Raw genomic sequence first — 18990 nt, 5'->3', positions numbered from 1 at the left:
TCTCTATACTACTCAGTGGACAATGCTCACAGACTACAGTACAAACACCACCTCCTAGATTGAGTAATAAATCCTTTACATGACCATCAGAGGCAAGGGAAAGCCACTGACATGGGAATAATGGAGTCTTGATAAACCAAAGTTCCTCAATCATTTCATGTCCGTACTGTTTACATTAGGCTGCTTTAGCAGGTACTCTGATGAAGAGATTAAGGCTTTGTGGTAAAAGCAGATCAGAAAAGCTGTCCTCAGAGCTTTGCAGTTGGTAAAGTGCTATAAATCTATAAATCCCAGTTATGGCTGTGTAAGGAAGAAAGACAAATTTAGAGTGCTAAACACTAAGATCAAGGTCTAAGGAAGCAACATAGTTTTGCTATTGGGTGGGCAGGGATCACAGCAGAGAAAACGACTGCAGATTAAGATTCTAAAATTTTCAGGGCAAATTTTGGAAAGGTCCAGCTGTTGATCTGAGAATCCATTGTATCATGGAGAGAAAGGCCAACATGTTTGTTAGTCTTTACCTTCTACAGCCTTGTTTTATAAGCTGTGGAACTTGATCCATTCAAAGATTATGTAATCAGGTTAGTGTTTTCCCCCTCTGCTGTAGTCAGTTTTGCTATTGTAGTGGTTGGTTTAGGGTTTATAGTCTGTGGGTTGAACATCACAGTCTAGCTTCCATTAGTGTTATACCACATCGTATATAGTTTAGGAAAATTACAATAGTTTACTTCCATTTCTTCTTTCCTAGACAGATCCTTCCTGGGTCGGTGGGATTATAGTTTTCATTAAGTTTAGGAAGATTTTGGCCATTTTTTTTTCCTGTCCCTCTCCCCTGCCTCTTTGGGCAATTGTGTTATTTCCCCCCTTGAAGTTTTCTCCCAGGTTTCCAATGTTAAACTTCAGTCTTTTGTTTTGTGATGTCTAATATGTGTTTATTCCTGTCCATAGTATTGTTCATGTCTAACATAATTTATATCTCTGTAAGTGCTATTTGGTTTTTAAAACAATAGCTTCTATGCCTCTAGTTATCTTTTCATGCTTTGTTTGGAGATATAGTTAAGTTACTTACAAACAGTTGGATCCTTTAATCTTGCTCTTACGAATTATTGGATGAATCCAGAGTGGTGATCAGCCTAAGGCAAATTATGAGTTTTTCTATCCTAGCTAATGTGAATAGATACTGTCCCTCGTGCTGTGGGAGCACCAGGCAGTGTTTCCTCTACTCTTTTCAGATTTTTTTCCCTTGATGACTTCTTTCCATGTATGCATTGGTTGTTACTCTGCTGAATAGCCAAAGGGGACCCTCTGCAGATGTCCAGGGTTCTTTCTGTGTTCTGCTTTCTCCCCTCCTGTACACTGACCTGTCATCTCTATCTGCCTTGAATTCACCAGACTCTCAGTTTTGTCACCTCGACTCAAGGAGTCTGGTGGAGTCTATCTAAATAATTTATGTCTCCTGTGTCGTAGCCTGAAAACTCTCTCAAGGCAGTGAGCTTCGGCATGTGTTAGGCTAACGTGTTTTGTTTTCAGGGATCATTGTCCTTCATTGTCTGAAGTTCTGTGTCTTGAAAATCATGTTAAAATTGTAATTTGTCTGTTTTGTTTTTGCTTGCTTCAGGTAGGAAGCTCAATCAGTACTGCAAACTCATTTGAAAGTTGCTGCTTCAACAGCTGGTATCTGGAAAGTGTAAGCATCCTCCAGTCTAGTTAAAATTACACACAGCAGAACGTTTATTATGCACCCCAAAAGGAGGTTTCCAATGTTGAAGTTACAGCACTTTGAAAAGTCTGGAATAGTCAGCAAAACACTTCTTAGTAGTTGGAAAATTTTCCCATAATCATATTTGTTCAGTCATGTTCTCTTTCTCGTTTTACAAATCTTACAATCACAGATTTGAAGACTGTTAGAGAGATACCACCCTCAACCTGGTTCATTCATGTCACCTAATTCTTTGAACCTAGCTTGCATCTAGATTAAGTAAGTAACGTGCCCATGCTTAATCTTAGCATTCTTATCTAACATTGTTTAGCATTTACAGAATAAATGAAGAGTCAGCTGGTCAGAGAGCCTGCCTGGGATTCTCTCTCTGCCGCTCTCTCTCCCTCACTCTCCCTTTTCACACACCCTCTCTCTTTCTCTCAAAATAAATAAACTTCAAAAAAGCCAGAGGCCTCAGATTTTGACTGATGAACTGTATGGAAGGAGAGACCCTTCCCTAAGATGGGTGACACTGAACAAGGACCAAGTGAGGGCAGTGACCAGGCACTTGATTTTCATCTTGCTGAGTGCTTTTGAAACATGCAAATGTTGAAACCAAAGCAGATGGATATATAGATCTGGAACTTGATGGTAATTATTGGACTAGAGATGTAGATTTGTGAGTCAACTGTGGATAGTGGACAGTTGAAACTGTGGACTTGAATGAAATTACCTAGGGAAATATATTAACGGATACAGATACATGTAAATCAAATATTAACAGTAATTGTTTCTCGGTTGCCAGAAGTATTCTATATACCTTTGTCTTTACCTGTGTCAATTTTATTTATTTATTTATTTATTTATTTATTTATTTATTTATTTATTTTTTGTGTGTGTGTGTGTGTGTGTGTGTGTGTGTGCGCGCGCGCGTGTGTGTCAAGTTTTCATTTAAATTCTGGTTAACACACAGTGCAATATTGGTTTCAGGAGTAGAATTTAGTGATTCATCAGTTACATACAACACCCAGTGCTCATCACAAGTGCCCTCCTTAATACCCATCCCTCATTTAGTCCATCCCTTGTTTGCCTCCCCTAGTTTTTAAAAAATAATCAGCATATCAGGGTGCTTGGGTGGCTCAGTTGGTTAAACGTCTAACTCTTGATTTCGGCTCAGGTCACATTCTCATGGTTTGTGGGATCAAGCCCCATGTTGGAGTTTGTGGTGACAAATCCCTGCTTGGGATTCTCTCTCTCCCCCTCTCCCTCTGCCCCTCCCCCACTTGTGCGTGCTCTCTCTCAAAATAAATTTTAAAAATAAGTAAATAAACATTTAAAAGCGAAATCATAGAGACTTTTTAAAAGAACAGATTTTTATAAAAAATATCCATTGTATATATAAACCACATCTTCTTTACCCATTCATCAGTTGATGGACATTTGGGCTCTTTCCATAATATGGCAATTGTTGATAGTGCTGCTATACACATTGGGGTACATGTGCCCCTATGAATCAGCACTCCTGTATCCCTTGGATAAATGCCTAGTAGTGCAATTCCTGGGTTGTAGGGTAATTCTATTTTTAATTTTTTGAGGAACCTCCACACTGTTTTCCAGAGCAGCTGCACCAACCGTGCATTCCCACCGACAGTGCAAGAGAGTTCCCATTTCTGCACATCCTCACCAACATCTGTTGTTTCCTGAGTTGTTAATTTTATCTACTCTGACCGGTGTGAGGTGGTATCTCAATGTGGTTTTGATTTGTATTTCCCTGATGATGAGCGACGTTGAACATCCTTTCATGTGCCTGTTGGCCATCTGGATGTCTTCTTTGGAAAAGTGTCTATTCATGTCTTCTGCCCATTTCCTCCCTGGATTATTTGTTTTTCAGGTGTTGAGTTTGGTAAATTCTTTATAGAGTATGGATACTAATCCTTTATCCCTCCCCACTACCCCCCCCGCCCCCCCCCTCTCCCCCCCCCCCCGGAACCCCCCCCCTCGGATACCCCCCTCGGGTCATGTTTTGGTTGCATGACAAGGAGTTAGAAATGAGCCAGACCATTTGCAGGTAAGAAGACTCAGACATTTAGGATTAAAGGAAGAAAGGAGAAACAGAATGTTAAGAAGGTTAGATTTCTCAAAGTATTTTGATGTCTTTTGTGATCTGAGGAAGTAGAGATTACTGACCCTACACAGATTGACATTTTGGGAGAAAATTTCATGATGCTTGATTCACTCTTGGAGTGACGTGAACAGAAGTTCTCAAACCTGCATATTCTCTCAGTTGGAACCAGCTGTATATCTTAATGTTCACTTCCATCAGAACTTGTATAAGAGAAAGAATGGGAGTCTGGTTAAACAAAAATGACTACGTCCAGGACCTGAAAAGGGTCATTCTGTTTCCTAATAGTGTAGCACTCTAAGACTACAGGAATGGGGGGAAGGAAGCCCTATTGTGCCTATTCTGCCCTAATGTCAGAAAACATTAACACTTTGATTTTGTGAAGACTTCAGTGCAGCAGAGTTTTGAAGCAATAAAAGAAGTATATATAGGGGATAAAATAAAAGTGAAGAGTGGAGTTTTTGGGTGGTTAGTATGGTTGTACTGAGAACCAAGCTAAGAATCACTGTATTTAATACTAATACTCTAAGGCTGAAAATCGAAGTTCTCCTTTTCAAATAGCAATAAAGATATTTTAAAGAATCTTCCCTGTGGTTCTCAGAAAGTAGACATGTGGTAGAAGAAAATCTATCTGTATTAAAACACACCGACATCTAATCTACAGACATAATTCAATATTCTGATTCTCCCTTTGAATCTTTCTCTAAATGTTATCACTTTTTGAGCTATCATCTGAAGGAATCATATTTCTTCTCATGGTGCTTATGGCAATGAATATGTTGTAGTTGTCTAAGGGAAAGGACAAGTGGACTAGTATAAGTTTAAAAAAGCCTTCAAATTTTTCTTATTCTTTACTTTTTCCAGAAGATAGGATCACTTTGGCTTTCCCCCCTTATTTTGCAAATGAAATGACATGTAAATTTTGTATGTTTTTTCATGTATGATTTCCAGCACTTTTTTCTCTGCACTTGAACAAATATGCATTTTGATTTAGGTCAACCAAGCATTTAGTGGACAACCTTGTCGTATAAGCTCAACTGTTCTCTGGAAGGTGATGAGTAGATAGGCTGTCGATATAACGTGAATAACTAGGTTACAGATCCAGGTCCTTTCTAGTACCAACTTGTCTCTTGACAGTCACAGCACTGAATATTATCTGCAATTGGACAAAAATGTTTCAACTGATGCATCTGTCCCCTGGAGAACTAATTTACAAAAGCAGCTCCTATATGGATTATTACATGTTTGTCCTTATATCTTTGAAGGTACCCTCAAACCTATTCTGTGAATATGATTTCCAACACGGACTCTGTTCTGCCTCCAGAGCATCCAGATGACCTCATTGCCAACTCCTTAACATGTTTTCTCAGGTGGCTACACGGCACCATACCTGTTCTGTGGGCCTGGCAAGTACACTTAATTGGTTTCAGGTGTCGGCTTGTAGAAAGTCACTGAAAAGCAAAGCCAGTGAGGACCACTTCCCATGGCAATAGAAATGATTAAGTTTGCTGAAGAAGTTAACTTGAAGGTTGGCAACTGCATTTTAGAAAGCTAACGTCAGATAAATGAGGTTAAAAGTAATCTCAGTCAAATTAATCTTTAGCAAGTAGCTACATTTTAAAAGTTTGCTATTAATGTATATTTACCTAATGACACTGTATCTCTATCCCCCTTTGGGTTTCCATTTATACCACTTAATTAATTGGGCAATTATTTTCTAAGCATCTGTTAAGAGAACCAGACATTAGTCAGGGGCTTGAGAAATCTGAAGTTGTCTAAGATGTCATCCTTTAAGCAGATAGTAGCTTTGGCAGGGATACGATGGCTTTTTACATACGGCTTTAAGCATTATCATCAGAACCACCACCACTACCATCATCATTATCTTTATCATAGCTGCTATCATTCATTCGTTTGTTTTAGAATTATCTATGGCATACCTAGTGTGTGCCAAACACTTTTCACAATGCTAGGGATATGGCAAAGAACAAGATGTACTATATTAATGACACCATGATGTTTCTATTCTGGAGGGCTGAGAAGGATAGAATAAACATTTAAACACATTATATATTCTTAAATAGCTTGATATATTACTATAGATAGATGATTAAATACGACTTGTGATATACCTAAAATGATAGTGCTGTGAAGAAAAAGAAAGGGGAGGGAATGGATAGAAGGGATATGTAATGTTATTTGAGTGAGTGGTCAGGAAGGATCATTTGAGATGAGACTTGAAGGTAGAGACAGAGTGACCTAGGTTAAGTGTGTTGAGGAGGAACATTCCAAGTAGTTCATTTCATGTGAATTTTATTGTCAGTAAGAGTTTTGTTGGAAGAATTGGTTTTAATTCTTACATTTAAAAATTACATCATTACTCCATTTGTTCAGAGAAAACAAAAAAAGGCTCAGAAAGATGCATCTTTGCAATCTCACAGCTACTCAGTGGTAGAGGTGGATTCAGCCTATTAGTACAATGTATTTTAGGCATTTTTTTTCCAGAGGGAGGGAAATCATATTTGGCTTGCATAATTAGGTGAAATTCCCAAAAGAAGAGACATTAGAGCTGGATGTCGAATGATGGACAGTGCCTATAAGCGGAGGCATGCGAAAGGGATTGGACGGGAAAGAATCAGGATGGAAGGTGGTGTGAAGGTTGAAGCATATGATGCGTCTGTGCCGAATGGTTATCAGAGCAGTATGGGTTGTGTTCTTTCTCAAAAGGGATCAAGCTGGATGAGGAAACTGGAGCTTGGCAAGAGACAAGTGTTATGCTCAATTTTGATTTGCATTTTGATTATTTGGATAGTACTAGGACACTAAAGGACTTTGTGTAATAAAGTGGCAGAAGTAAAACCATGTTTTATAAATATTGCCTCGGTAAGAGAATCTAAGGTGGATGGAAAGGGGAGAATTATATTAGGAGCTCATTACGTCTGCAGTTCCTAAACAGACTAGTAGATGCCTTGGGCATTGATGAGTCATCTTAAAGGAGCCACACATTCTTATGTGAATCACTTTATGAACAGAAAAAAAATTTTTACTTTTACTCAAATGTGTTTTACCATTTTAAAAATGGTATATTTAAAAATGTTTTAATGTTTATTTATTTATACACCCACTTCTTAACAATAAAGTAGGCTTGCAAAAATAAAAAGTTATTAAGAAAATCATAAGGGAGAAAAAAATGCATTTACATTACTAAACTAAAAAAAGTCTGTGTAGAGAAAGACAGATACCATATGGTTTCACTCTTATGTGGATCCTGAGAAACATAACAGAAACCCATGGGGGAGGGGAAGGGAAAAAAAAAAAAAAAGAGGTTAGAGTGGGAGAGAGCCAAAGCATAAGAGACTGTTAAAAACTGAGAACAAATTGAGGGTTGATGGGGGGTGGGAGGGAGGGCAGGGTGGGTGATGGGTATTGAGGAGGGCACCTTTTGGGATGAGCACTGGGTGTTGTATGGAAACCAATTTGACAGTAAATTTCATATATTAAAAAAAAAATAAAAAAAATAAAAAAAAAAAAGTCTGTGTATAAGTGGACTTGCACAGGTCAAATATGAATGGAGATTCTAACCAAAATGCAAGAGAGATAGGGGTGTGGGATAACAAGCATTAAGAAGCATAGAAAAGAGGTATAGAGTGAGTCATTAAAAAATAGAGCACCTGGTTGAGTGTCCGACTTTGGTTCAGGTCATAATCTCAGGGTTCATGGGTTAGAGCTGACAGTGTGGAGCCTGCTTTGGATTCTCTGTTTCTCTCTCTCACTGCCCCTCCCCTGCTCATTCGTTCTCTCTCTCTCTTTCTCTCCCCTCAAAAATAAATAAATAATAAATAAATAAATAATAAATAAATAAATAAATAAATAAATAAATAATAGAACTGACCTCTGCTGGATTTGGTTCATCAGACTGAAAGACAAAGCAGTTGATCTGAGAAAGGGAAAAACAAGAACAAAATACCTTTCACACATGTTCTCTTCTTACATTTATATAAATCCAAAGTATTTATGGCAGAATTGGAAGCCAATATCACTATATGAAAATGTGCTCAATGTTTTAATCTGTGAGTCACAGGAACCCGTTTATAATTTACTAACCGTTTGCTATCCTATTTATCTTTGTTTAAAGCAGAGCTGCTCTGAAGCTTGTTGAGTGATCTGTGCACACCTAGTGAACTGGATACCTTTACATTTTGTTTCATTTGTCTTAAAAAAAAAAACTTACTGAGTTTTCAATAAAGAAGTCTTGGTTGGGAAGGAGGAAGGGAAGCTGGGAGATGGCATAGGAAGAAAGAAATGAGAGACTCAGTGTTTTATAAACTTCATTGCAAAGAAAACCTGGCGTTCATTTCAAGCCAGTGTGGTGTTTGCTTTGCTTTGGTGAGTTATGCTCACATATTTCTAGTCAACAGGGTAGAACACACATCATCTGAAAAATGAAAAGCTTTATTCAATGTATTGTGAGAGATGCTCAAGTTTATACCTTCCACATCCATCTTCCCTCCTTGCCAATATTAGGCCTGCTGCCTAGGGAGAGGATGCTGTCAACCATTGATATCGAAGCACTCATTTAATTTAGTTACTGCATCCTGTTAACTTTTATGAGTGGTGGGGGAGCCGTTTAAAAAAGACCTGCTGTGTTGACAGATGTGCCCTGCTCTGCAGCATGGGGCATTTTGAATGATTTCGCATCTCTACTCTTTTCCCCCCACTATCCAGTGAGAAAAGTAGTCCACAGTGCTTGGGAAATATTTGTATCTAAATCTTTATTGTAGGTTCCATTGTAGTAAGAAAAAAAACGTAAGTGGGTGTGCTTTATTTCCATAATTATTTTGCAGAGTACTTTGGCTATTGTCCTAGGGTTTATAGTCGATGCATTTTAACGCCATCTACATTTTGGACAGCGGGCCTCAGGCTCTGTTGGTTTAGCTCTTAGAGAAATAAGATTCCGCCCCCCCCCCCCTCCCGCCCAAAGATAGCCATTTATAATATATAAATGAGCTACTGAAGAGGAAAAGGCTAATAAGCTTTCAAACTGTGATTGTGCCATGCAGTGAATCATTCATTCCTTTATGAATACATTTCTTTTGGAGCATGTATAATTATGAAACTTTTTTAATTTTTTCTATCTCGGTAGGAACTGGGAAGTAACAGCCCTCCACAGAGAAACTGGAAGGGAGTTGCTATTGCCCTGCTGGTGATTTTAGTTGCATGCTCACTCATCAGTATGTCAATCATCCTCTTAACCCCAGGTAATCTGTCTTTATTCCTCTCTTATGATGGTATTGTGGATGATAATTTCACATTCAAATGCCTTAAGAGGATAGCCATATGTGGTATCTTAAGACACGTTAGCACCGGTTGGAATAAAAAAAATGCGTAACCAGACATTTTGCAAATGGCACAGTAATTTTGTGGCTCAAATATCATGTAAGGTATTTTTGGGAAACTGAAATGTAAAACATACGTTGAGAATGCCAAGGAGATTTTTGGTCTCCATCACTACTTAGAGACTTATGTTTGTCAGTTAATAAATGCGGGGGACATTTGACTTCTATTGTGGGCCGAAGATGAGGGAGTGGAGCCTGGAGGTTCCCATATGTAGGTGATACCTCAACTATAATGATGGCGGTGAGGGAGGACTTGAGAGACAACGAGGGTTTGATGAAAAGAAAATGAGCTAAGCCCCTAAGTGCTTCTTTCTTCTGTTCCTTTCTTTCCTTGTAGTTTTATATCCCCAGTTTCCCCTTGTCTAAAGAACATTGCCAAATTGCCCTTGCAGTGATCTTTAAATTGTGTCCTTTACATTAAAGAGCTTAACACTAATATATAAATTATCAGAAGGCTCAATTCCTCTTTGGGGATTATTTCAGTACCCAGAAGTTTTACTGCTCTTTAGCAGGTGCTGATATTGGAAGACAGAGACAGGCTGCTGACTTCTAAAACTCCCCAAAATGTCTTCCAGGAGCAAATCCATTTGGTATGCTACTACAACCGGCCCGCCTAGCTTCCTCAAAGACCAGACACCCATATATTGCTCCAGATGATAAAAAATAGTCATTTTCTGGGGGTAGGATTGAACTAGTCCAAAAATCAACTTCTAGAATGAAGTTACAGCCTGTTGTTGAATATTATGTATTTACACTTCAGTTCTTGCCCCAGTTGTGTTATTTACAAGCCCTTAAACATATTGGACTTATTTTCCCATGTACAAAATGTGATTAACAGTAACAGCTCTCGGGGCGCCTGGGTGGCTTGGTCGGTTGAGCGTCCGACTTCGGCTCAGGTCATGATCTCACAGTTTGTGGGTTCGAGCCCCGCATCGGGCTCTGTGCTGACAGCTCAGAGCCTGGAGCCTGCTTTGGATTCTGTGTCTCTCTCTGCGCCTGCCCCATTTGCACTTTGTTTCTCTCTCTCTCTCAAAACTAAAAACATTAAAAAAAAAAAAAACCCTGATAGATTCCTTTAAAAAGAAAAGAAAAAGATAATTATGCACATCAATTCTGTATGAATTATTTTCAGCTGTTGTATTTTATTAGAACCTCAAATATCCATGATAAAATATAAATGCCCACTTTCTTTTCTAAACCACATTGTATAACAATTATTTATATGTCACTGTATGACCGTAAATATTTTGTTATATTTTTTCTTTGAAATATAAATTTTAGAAATAGGATAGCCTGGCCTCTAAAAATGGGGGGGGGGGGGGGAAGCAAGGCAGCCTGATCCTTCAGAAGCAAAGTTTCTTTAAAAGACGGAGTTGCATTCAACTGCTTATCCAACTGGGGGGAAAAAAGAAGAAAGAGTTCAGCATACATTTGCCCCCTGTGTTTGTAGAAGTGAGTATTTTAATATGCAGTTATTTGCCAGGCACTTTATCGTCCAGTTCTTTGTGTTTGAACAGTAACTTAAGATCTCCCATCCTAGAGTTCACTCACTACGTGTAAGAGGAGACTCTGTCAAAACAAATGAACAAAACAAACAGACAAATGAAAACCTTAACTAAATAGCCTTTTAAACTAAATAATATCCCAATTTATGCCTTTGTTCATAAAAATGAAAATTTAGTTGGAACAATTTCAGTGAATATTCATTGCTTTGGCCTCTTTTCACCAATATTTCTCTTGTTCTAAGCTTGTTCTGCTAATAAGTGTAAGGTCTAGTTGAATAAACTCTAGAAAAACTGGAATCCTTAAAATAAGACTTGGGAAACATCGTTATTTATACGGAAGACTCTTCCTTAAATCTGTGCATTACAGTTTGCACTTTGCATATGGCATCGGAGATCTGTGATCCTAGATTCACAGCTCACCTTGCTTCTGCTGGGACATCATCTGTAATTATGTTACCTTAGGGGAACAAGGCCAGTAAGAATACTTTCTTACGCAGGTTATGATTCAACATTTAGGAATTCTAGTTGCTCCAATTACCTTTTCTCTCCCAATCACATTCATTATCTTTATTCTCTGACCTAAAGCCCGGTGTTAAGAACAATTTTCATTTTATTACAATGTAATTCTTGGGGCGCCTGGCTGACTCAGTCAACAGAATGTGTGATTCTTGATCTCAGGATTGTGAGTTCAAGCCACATGTTGGGCATGGAGCCTGCTGAGAAAAAAAATGAAATTCACGTTTGAAACTATCAATTTTAAAGTGAACAATCCAGGTCACCTGGGTGGCTCAGTTGGTGTCTGACTCTTGGTTTCGGGTCAGGTAATGATCTCACAGTTCGTGGGATCAAGCCCCGCGTTGGGCCCTGCACTGACAGCATGGAGCCTTTTGGGAATCTCTCTCTCTCCTTCTCTCTCTGGCCCACCCCCGCTCACTCTTTCTCTCTCAAAATAAACAAACATTAAAAAAAATAATAAAGTGAATGATCCATTTACTGTGAAAGGCATTTAATACATTCACAGTGTGTGCAACCACTGCTTCTATCAAAGTGCAAAATATTTGTATCAGCCCAAAAGGAAACCTTATGCCTGCTAAGCAGTTACTCCCCATTTTCCTCTTCTATCTCCTGGCAGTCACCAATTTGCTCTTGGTCTCTACAGATTTACCTATTGTGAACATTTCATGTAAGAGTGACCAAAAAATAATGTGATGTTTTGACTTAACAATGTTTCACCCACATTGTCAGATATTAGTAATTCATTCTTTTTTATGGCTGAATAGTATTTCATTGCACGTGTGAACCACAATTTGTTCATCCGTGTGTCCACTGATGGACATTTGGGTTATTTTCGCCTTTTGGCTACTGGGAATAGTGCAGCCATCAACGCATGTGTACATGTATTTTTTGAGTCCTATTTTTCCATTTTTAGGGGTATATAACTAAGAATAGAATTACAGGATCATATGGTAATTCTCTGTTTAATGATTCGAGGGAGGAACTACCAAACTGGATTTGGATCATGATAATTCTAACTTTATAGAGTGAATCAATAAGTGTTCTCTCCTCTTCTGGAAGAAAGAGAAGAGAAACTCTTTTGGAAGAGTTTGAGAAGCATTGATGTTAATTTTTTAAATGTTTGGTAGAATTCACAAGTGAACCCATCTGCTCCCGTATATTATTGGGAAGTTTTTCATTGCTGATTCAATTTCTTTACTTGTTTTAAATCCATACAGAGTTTCTATTTCCTTTTGAGTCAGTCTGGTAGTTTGTGTGTTTCTAGTAATGTGCTCATTTTATCAGGTTATCTGTTGGCATACAATCAATTGTTCACTGTATTCTGTCACAGTCCTTTTCATTTTTGTAAAATTGGTAGTAATGCTCCCAGTTTCCTATCTGACATTATTTGCATGTTATTTTTTTCTTTGTCATACAAATGTTTGTCAGTTTTGTTCATCTTTTTTTATTTTGTTGGTTCTCTCCATTGTTTCGCGTTTTGTTTTTTGTTTTTGTGGGTTTTTTTTTTTTTTGCCACTTCTTTATGTGTAAAGTTAGGTCACTGATTTAAATTTCTCTTTTAATGGAGATGTTTATAGCTATAGATATCCTTTTGAGAAGTGTTTTCACTGCATCCCATTAAGTATTGGTATATTGCATTCTCATTTTCATTTGTTCCAAAGTATTTCCTAATTTCCCTTGTGATTTCTTCCTTAAATATTTCTTCTCAAGAGTGTGTTAATTTCCTTATATAGGTTATTTTTCCAGTTTTCTTTCTGCTATAGATTTCTAGTTTAATTCTACTGCACTCCGAGAAGACACTTTGAATGATTTCAATACTTTTAAACTTATTGAGACTTGTTTTGTGGTCTAAAATATGGCATATCTTGGAGAATATTCCATGTACTTGAAAATAATGTATTGAAAGAATGTATGTTTATATATGTATATATATATATATATATATATATATATATATGATTTATGTAACACACACATAGATATAAAATATCTCCTAATTAATAGTGTTGTTCAAGTCCTGTATTTTCTTATTAATCTTCAGTCTAAACATTGTATACATTCTTGAAAGTGGGCTATTGAAATCTCTAATTACCTTTGAAGACCTATTTCTTCATTCATTTCTGCTGACATTTGATTCGTATAATTTGTGATTCTGTTATTTGGTTCAGGTATCATAATTCTTGTTATAACTTTTGGGTACAACAGTTTCCAATATATAACGTCTTTATTTGCCTCAACAATTTTTGACTTAATTTTTTGTGATAATAGCAGGGTCACCTCTGTTCTTTTTCATTTACTGTTTCTATGGAATATCTTTATCCATCCATTCACCCTCAACCTATTTGTGTCTTTGGATCTAAAAGAAGTATAAAAAAATGTTTTTAATTCAATTCTGCTGTTCTCTGCCTTTTGTGTAGAGAATTTAATTCATTTACATTTAAAGCAATTGCAGTAAAGGAATTACTTCTCCCATTTTACCATTTATTTTCTCCATGTATTTTATCTTTTGTGTTTCTCAGGTCCTCCAATACTGCCTTCTTTTGTCTTTGATTGATTTTTGTGCTTTACTCTTTTGAATTTTTTTTTTTTTTTTAGATTTTCTAATGGTTACCTTGGGTATTACTATAAATATGTTAAATTTCTAAGAATTATTTTGAATTGATGCCAACTCAACATCAATAGCTTTCATAAACTCTACTTTTATATGGCTTCGCCCTTATATTGGTTTTGTTGCAGATTACATCTTTTATAAATTGTGCACCCTTTAACGTAGATTTTTAGTTATTCATGCATTTGTCTTTTAAATAATATAAGAAATATAGAGAGACATTCCAAACCAAACATACAATAATTTTGGCTTTTATATTTAACTATGTAGTTACCTTTACTAGAGTTATTTTTTAACCTGACTTCAAGTTACTGCTGTCCTTTTTTACTTCATCCTAAAGGAATCCCTTTAACATTTCCTGGAGGCCAAATATACTTGTTATGATCTCTCAGATTTTGTTAATCTTGGGAGATTTTAGTCTCTCTCACAATTTTGAAGGATAGTTTTGTAGGATATAGAATCTTTGGTTGACAGCTTTTTTCTTTCAGCACTTTCATAATGCTGTTTCATTCCTTTCTGGTGACATAGTTTTTGATAGGAAATCTGCTGTTAAACCCATTGAAGATCCCCTATATGTAATTTGATTCTCTCTTGCTGCTTCCAAGATTGTATATTTGTCCTTAATTTTGGCAATTTGACTAATATGTCTCAGCCTGGATCTCTCTGTGTTTATCCTTTTTGGAGTTTTTTAAACTTCGAGCATATCAATGCATGTATTTTGTCAAGTTTGGCAGATATTTGGCCATTATTTCTTCAAGTATTCTTTCTGTTCTTTTTTCTTCTCCCTTCTGGACTCCCTTTGCTCATAGGTTGACATGCTTAATGGAATTCCACATGTCTCTTAGGTTTTATTTTTCTATTTCCTTCTTTGTGTTCCTCAGGCTAGATTATTTCAATGAACCTAAATTCCAGTTCACTGATTCTTTATTTTGTTTCCTCATATCTACTGTTTGAACCCTCTAGTAAGTTTAATTTCCATTGTGGTACATTTCAGCTTTAGAATTCTGTGGATTAAAAAGTTCTTTCTCTTGGGGCGCCTGGGTGGCTCAGTCAGTTGGGCATCCGACTTTGGCTCAGGTCATGATCTCATGGCTTGTGAGTTTGAGCCCCATGTCGGGCTCCGTGCTGACAGCTCAGAGCCTGGAGCCTGCTTCAGATTCTGTGTCTCCCTCTCTCTCTGCCCTTCCCCAGCTCATGCTCTCTCCCTCAAAAATAAACATTAAAAAAATTTTTTTTAATTTCTTTCTCTTTAATGATATTCATATATATATATACACACATACACACACACACACACACACACACACACACACATTGTTCTCTTGGTTTCATTTAGCTCTTTGTCCATAGTTTCCTTTAGTTCTGTGAGTATTTTTAAGATAATTGATTTAAAGCCTGTCTAATAAGTAACTTGTCTGTGCTTCTCGGGGGCACTTTCTGTTAATCTCTTCTGTGAGATGACCATAATATCTTGATTCTTTTCATGATTTAAATTTTGTATCAAAAACTGTACATTTTGTTTTCAATAATGTGGAGCACTGTTTTTTTAAGTTTATTTTTGAGAGAGAGAGAGACAGAGCATGAGTGGGGGAGGGCAAAGAGAGAGGGAGACACAAATCTGAAGCAGGCTAGGCTCCAGGCTCTGAGCTGTCAGCATAGAGCCCAACATGGGGCTTGACCCACAACCTGTGAGATCAGGACCTGAACTGAAGTCTGAAGGTTAACCAACTCAGCCACCCAGCCACCCCTGGAACACTAGAGATATGATTCTTTCCACTCTTCAGAGTTATATTTTTGTTATGTTCTGTAGCTATTTTTGTGGTTGTTTAATTGACTTCTCTGATGTATTTTGAAAAGTCAGTATTCTCTATCATACGTGGTCTCTGAGGTTTCTATTCCTTTAGCTTGTGTTCAGCTAGTGTTTTTACAAAGGATTCCTTGAATGCTAGGAGCCAAATACACTCTCCCATTCTTTTCAGATTAGTTCTGTAATCTGGGGCAATTATTCAGTACTTATTTATAGCTCTGCATTCGCCTTCATTTCCTATTTGTATTAAGCCTAGAGTTTAGCTGGAGGCAAAAACTTAGGGTCTTCTCAGGTCTTTTTTTGAACATGCATCCTGCTCTGGGCACGCATGTGGTTTTCTGAATTTCTCAGTATATGTAGACACTTCGAATCCTAATTTCTCAAAGGAAAGCTCTTCCCAGCTTTCCTTCTCAAGACTGAATGCTATATTTTAGGCCTTAAGTGTATCTCTTTTCCCAGGCAGCTGGGTTTGTTCATTTGCCTTATAATGTTTTTGAGAATATCCACTGATTTTCTGTGCTGAGTTTTCTGGGTCAGGTAAGAAAAATAAATACCCCAGGTCAGTCAGTCCTTTAGGTAACCCCAGGCAGGTCAGAACAGACCAAAAGAGTTTTGAGAAAAGATCTACTCGGCTTCCTCCAGAAGCCAGAGACCAGGGTCCCATACTCTGTATTCAGACTGTTAAAGATCACCACTGAGCCGGGGAGGGGATTGGAGTAATGCCAAATAAAAATGCCACAATATTTTTCTACTGTTTTTAAGTTACCTTTTTCTTGATTCAGTATTTGCTAGATTGTTGTGAACCTTTGACTCTTTTCCCGTGTTCTGACATAGCTTATTCTGACAGTTTTGCTTGTTGTTTTTTTGTTTTGTTTTGTTTTAATGTTTTTGTGAGGAAACAGCCTCTTAGAGCTGCCTACTCCTCCATGTTTGCTGATATCACTCTGATGACAAATTCTGCTGGTGCAGTTTTCATGTGCATTGGCCTCTGTCTGATTAACCTGAGTCCCTTAGTATAGTTGAAGCCTTCAAGCATAGGGTTTCCATCTTTTCCACCTACACAATTCCCTACACTTATTATACCAGGAAATGTTGACCAGTGACAAATTTATCTGGTTAGTCCCTCTTGCATTACATATTAGAGAACATAAGAGAAGTATTTTGTGAAAGTTCATGAAGACAAGATACGATAGAGCACAGTCATTAGGTCTAATGATATCACCAAATTAAAAAGAAAATCCACAACAGTAGAGACCTAGAATATTATTTTACTATAAACTTAGCAGTTTGAAATGTAGGTTAAAATAAATTTAATAAAATCCATAATGAAGTATACACAGTAGAGTTTAGTGTAGGACATTCTAACAGATTATTGTCGACCCAAAAAATACTTTTTGGGCTTTTGAATTCTGTCAACATTTACTGGATTAGATAATAAAATTTAATTGCTGAGATTTTTTTTCTAAAATGTTGGTTAATTCACTTAAAATGGCAATGATAAAACTATACATGTAAATATACATAACATGTTATAAAACTAGCTATGTTTTTCAGAACAAACCAAAAATACAACAGCATTATTTTATATTTTTTGCAAATTTGTTTAATGCCTGGATGAAAGACATCAGGATTTTCAGATGTGCCCTTTGTTAATTCTTTTGCAGGAGGTTGTTTTGGTTGACATATATGAAGAATCGAGGCCTCATAATTAGTTAGAAATGGAAGATGTAGTTTAATAGCTTTTTCACATAATTGCAGAGGTCCTTGTTTGACCCTTCCTGAAAACTTAACAAATGATTGATTCTTGAAGGTCAGTTGCCATGTGGAATCTGAAAGTATGTCAATAAAATATCAGTACTTTGCTACATTTAAAGCCATCGGTCACCTTTTACTTTAAAAGGATCTCTTACCTATACATGATTCTAAGCATTGTGCCTTGGCCTTTTGCAGAATATTAGTTCACTGAGTTATGCCAATTTTCCAAATATTGGTGGGGTTTATTCTAGAACATAAAATCAAAACAAAACAAAAACATAGTTAACATCACTGATGGTACAACTTATGCCTCTCGTTAGAAAAGTTTTGGGAAGCTTTCAAACTCAAGGGAGAGGACATAAGCTTTCCAAGATGCAAATTTTTGACTGAAAGCTTAAATTTTATAATTTGTAACAGCCACTTGTGTGTGTGTGTGTGTGTGTGTGTGTGTGTGCATATTTTATACGAAAGGTTCATTTCATTCATTTTGAGGGCAAACATTTCCCAGAGGTATCCTTTGCTCTCTGAAAGTTTGCATTATGTGACTTTGTTTTTGTGAAAAATTTACATTAGTACAGTGTAAAAGTGAACCCCCCCCCCTTGGATTTCTTTTGGTTAGCAAAAACAGGTAGTGATGTAGGACTTCCACAAAAACAGAAGTGGTATAATGTGATCTCTCAGAAGGCAGGGGATGCTCTTTGCTTTACACCATTTCAGCTTACAGAAGTTTTCATAGGGATGTTCCAACATTCAGACAGTGAATGAAACCTATACTTAAATCTGAAGTCATTTTTGTTATTCATTCCTTCCATTAAATTCAAGTGACATGAAAACAAGAAAGAATAGTTGAGTTTATAGCACAACCAGCTGCTGCCAAGGTGTTTTTCCTGGAGACAACTATCATGTTGATGTACAGTGGAAGTCTTTTTGTTTTTATTGTTTTTATTTATTTGTAGAGAGAGAGAGTGTAAGAGAGAGCAGGGGAGAGGCAGACACAGAAGGGAAAGAGAGAATCCCAGCAGGCTCTGCACTGTCAGCACAGAGCCCAATGCGGGGCTCCAACCCACAAACCACCAGATCATGACCAGAGCGGAAGTCAAGAGTCAGACACTTAAGCGACTGAGTCACCCAGGTACCCCTATTTTTGTTTTGGGTACTCCAGATTTACCACACAGATACTAAAAAGATCTTAAGTATTGATATTGAATGCAGTTATCATTTTTATAACTGTATCAAGGAAATTCTCAAGTGAAACTGATTGTGTTTTTAAATGAGCACATGCATAATAGTGTTGGCTAACAATAAAGTGCTCAGAATTGCATCCCCTATTGGTTTTGTACCAAGGGTGAAAATTTCAATCCAGTGTAAAGGGAACACAATGCTGTAGTAGTATCGTAAATATAATTTGAGTTTAGGACCCATTTTCACTAGTTGTTGACAAATTATACGCTGCAAACCTGGGATGCAGGTACAGATAGGAAACCCAAAGGTGCTCCTGGTAATGTAACTGAAGCCAACAGCGAGGCTGAGGGAGAAACTGACACGTGCGGGTGGTAATGTAACGGAAACCAACGCGAGCCTG

The 18990-nt window shown here is 37.2% G+C and overlaps 1 long non-coding RNA gene across 1 annotated transcript; it reads right to left on the bottom strand.

Annotated features, from left to right (window-relative positions):
• Positions 1–3714: 3714 nt before the first annotated feature.
• Positions 3715–18971, bottom strand: LOC125920034 (uncharacterized). The gene is made up of 4 exons (XR_007456923.1): positions 18866–18971; positions 17564–17655; positions 7714–7758; positions 3715–4977 (listed from the first exon to the last, which is right to left on the bottom strand). It is a non-coding gene; the product is annotated as an uncharacterized LOC125920034 (long non-coding RNA).
• Positions 18972–18990: the final 19 nt, after the last annotated feature.

Source organism: Panthera uncia, chromosome B4 (genome assembly GCF_023721935.1).
Source record: "Panthera uncia isolate 11264 chromosome B4, Puncia_PCG_1.0, whole genome shotgun sequence".
Taxonomy (NCBI): domain Eukaryota; kingdom Metazoa; phylum Chordata; class Mammalia; order Carnivora; family Felidae; genus Panthera; species Panthera uncia.
The sequence above is the reverse complement of the archived record's forward strand: the minus strand, read 5'-3'. Positions and strand labels throughout refer to the sequence as shown.